The 3527-nt window shown below is 43.7% G+C and overlaps 1 long non-coding RNA gene across 1 annotated transcript; it reads right to left on the bottom strand.

The window, feature by feature from the left end:
* Positions 1-2429: 2429 nt before the first annotated feature.
* Positions 2430-3301, bottom strand: LOC147959897 (uncharacterized). Its single transcript, XR_015610327.1, has 3 exons — positions 3191-3301; positions 3079-3108; positions 2430-2703 (listed from the first exon to the last, which is right to left on the bottom strand). It is a non-coding gene; the product is annotated as an uncharacterized LOC147959897 (long non-coding RNA).
* Positions 3302-3527: the final 226 nt, after the last annotated feature.

Genomic DNA, 3527 nt, shown 5'->3' with positions numbered 1-3527 from the left:
CTGGATTGCTTTCGGTCCAAGAAAGATCATTGCGACGGTATCATTCCATTTGGACTCCGTTTGATATTCCTTTTCTATGAAACTCTAAAATAGGCAAAAAAACAGAAACTGGCACTGGGCCTCCGGTTAATACGTTAGTCCCAAAAATAATATGAAATAGCATATTAAAGCCCATTAAACATCCAAAACAGATAATATAATAGCATGGAACAATAAAAAATTATAGATACATTGGAGACGTATCATAACTTGATACGAAGTTTCATGATCATCATCATTAGCTTCCTCTCTAGCTGGTGCAGGCATCACGGGAACAGATTTCACTGATGTGCTACTTTCCAATTCGAGAGAAGGTACAATTGCCTCATCAAGTTCTACTTTCCTCCCACTCACTTCTTTTGAGAGAATCTCCTTCTCTAGAAAGGTTCCATTCTTGGAAACCAAGATCTTGCCTTCGGATCTGTGGTAGAAGGTGTAGCCAATGGTTTCCTTAGGGTATCCTATGAAGACGCACTTCTTCGATTTGGGTTCGAGCTTATCAGGATGAAGCCTTTTGACATAAGTGTTGCAACCCCAAACTCTAAGAAACGACAGCTTAGGTTTCTTGCCAAACCATAGTTCATACGATGTCATATCAACGGATTTATACGGTGCCCTATTTAACGTGAATGCGGTTGTCTCTAATGCATAACTCCAAAAAGATAGTAGTAAATCGGTAAGAGACATCATAGATCACACCATATCTCACTACAAAAAAAATACACTTCCATGATGATACGTGTTTGTCACAGTAGGTCGTTTTTTTGTCATGCATGTACATCCATGACAAATTTATGATAGAATCAAGATAGTCATACCTGTGCTGTCGTAGAAGTCTTCCATGACATTACCAAAATTATCATCACGGAAGTGTCCACTTCCATGACAATAAATCACGCGTCACAGAAGTGCTTTCGTCAAGGGTGACCGACACGTGGCATCCACCATAACGGAATGCCGTTAAGCTATCGGGCCGGGTTTTGGATCCGATAACCCGTTAACAGCCCCGACCAATGTGGATTTTCCACGTGTAAAATCATCATTGGCTAGAGGAAACACGTGTTGGCTCATCGTTGGGACAGATGTCATCCACTCACTCGATAGAAGGCGCCTATGATACGTCGACACGTGGCACGGCCCAACAGTGGCCCATTCCTGTGAAAAGGCCGGCCCATTTGACTTGGTCAAAAGCTGGCGAGCCGGCCCATGGAAAGCCTGTTAATGGCCTGTTCACATATAGCCCATTTACAGCCCGCTAACCCAAGGCCCGTTACGCCCTATCCGAATTAGGCCCAGTAGCGTCATCTGGGCCGTCCAATATGATTCCATCCTGTCTTCTGGCCCATGTATAGCCCATGACGTCTTTTGGCCCATATGAGGCCCTCTATAACTCTTGGCCCATTAGCGGCCCGTGCTGAAACTGGCCGTAACGAACAGTGTATCACTTTACACCCATTAACGGCCCGTGGTGAAACTGGCCCGTAATGAATAGTGTATCACTTTATACCCATTAACGGCCCGTTATTCCGTTGGGCCGTCTCCAGCCCATGTTATCTTTCGGCCTTCTCAGAGCCCATTTATTCTTGGGCTCATTTCCAGCATTCGTTTACTTACGGCCCGTTACTATCATTTTCTGCTTGTGGGCCAAATTCAGCCCATGGTTAAAGTCGGCCCGTTTGTGGTCCGTTAATACATTGGGCCGTTTTCATAGCATCATCAAATACAACCTATTAACGATGGCCCGTTATGGTCGGCCCATGAACGGACGATTCCAACTCTAGCCCGTTTACGGCCAGAATGCGGTCTGTTTGGCCCATGTTTGGCCAATCGATCATACGGCCCGTATAAGGCCCATTGATCATACGGCCCGTAGAAGGCCCATTGATGATACGGCCCATAGAAGGCCCACTGTTTCTACGGCCCGTAGGAGGCCTAGTGTCACTACAGTAAATATTAGCCCATGGTTATTGTGGCCTAGTTTTAAAAAATAGGTTATTGCGGCCACTAGCAAACCGCAGAAAAAGAACTGCACTGACTAGAAGCAAACAAATAAACAAGACAACAAGGAAATAAATAAGCAAGCAACTTACACTAGGCTATCACGGCTATTACACATATTACATCCACTGGGCATCAAAGTTCGCCACTAGTGCAAATATAGGGAACACAGCAGTATATAAACGCCGCAGCAAAACAAGTCCAGAAGTAAAACCACTTCAGAAGAGCTCAAGAAACAATATCCTGGGTACCCATAATGCTGGCAAGATGCTTAGCAAGCTTATTAAGTTTCTCTTGTTTGGCGCTTAAGTCCTCCAGCGCTTGCTGTTGCACCAGAAAGTATGCTTCTGAATTCTGCAGGGACTTCCTCAGTCCTTCGGCTTCCTGTCGCATAACATCTGATCAATGTCTTTCAACTTGAAGTTGAGACTCAAGAAGCCGAACTGATTCAGGCAATGAGTTCGAAGAGCTGGTGCCAACAGTGGTAGCCAGTAACTCGAACACTACATCAAGACAGGACTTTGGGGTTGTCTCAGTGTCTTTAATATAGTTTTTATCACCTTTCTTGGAGACCAACAGGGATGTCTCACTATCTTGAACCTTATCTGCATTACTTCCTTTACCATTGCATAACAGGGTACTCTTCTCCAATATTTTATCCGCGTTCTAAAATAGAAACAAAAACACATCTCAGGTTTACAATGTAATATATGAAACTCATTTTGGTAAACCAGTTCAGTAGTAAGGTGGACAGGATAACAGCATGAAACAAACATATATCTATGTAGTATGGTCACTGTATGGTCTATATCATTCTAGTTTATGTTGCCAAATCAAGATAGATACAGTTTGAATCATATCTATTTAAGACAAAGCAGCATAGACAGAATATAAGTGTGGGAAACTACACAACAATAACAACACTTGTAATGTGCATGGCATGAGAACATAACTGTTTATTCAATTGAAACTGAAATCAACATAGAGCAAGTTACAATAGCAAACAGCCAAACACGTTGAAGAAACAGGTTTAAAACATACCTGTTGCGCCATTGGAGTTTCAATTGCATCCTTCAAATTTGAAATTAGTTGGTATCAGTAAATACAGTGATGGAAGAGCAAAGTAGTATGAACCATAGCTACGGAACCTGACCTGAGAACAATTCTTCTTCTCCTTTAAGCGTTGACTTCAGGTTTGGAGTGGTGGTCCTCGTGATTTGGGCACTGCAGTTGCCTTACTAACTACTCGTCTTTGGGTGCTCTGTGGTGGAGACGGTGCTGTGTCAACAGGAACTGGGTGTTTATCTGCTGGGGTTGGGGTTAGAAGGGGTGTAGCTAGTTCTCTGTCCAACTGGGTAGGGGTACAATCTGCATGAGTGTGGGTTATGTGTGGTGGGGCTGGTTCTTGGGCAAGTACAACCGTGGTTCTATCTGCATCGACAGGTAGCACGATCTTTTCTGAAGACCGTGTTTTTACTCCCACAGATACT

Source organism: Triticum urartu, chromosome 7A, assembly GCF_056163025.1.
Source record: "Triticum urartu cultivar PI428250 chromosome 7A, HENAU_Tu73, whole genome shotgun sequence".
In the NCBI taxonomy this organism is placed as follows: domain Eukaryota; kingdom Viridiplantae; phylum Streptophyta; class Magnoliopsida; order Poales; family Poaceae; genus Triticum; species Triticum urartu.
Note: the sequence above shows the minus strand (reverse complement) of the source record. Positions and strands in the feature narration are given on the sequence as shown.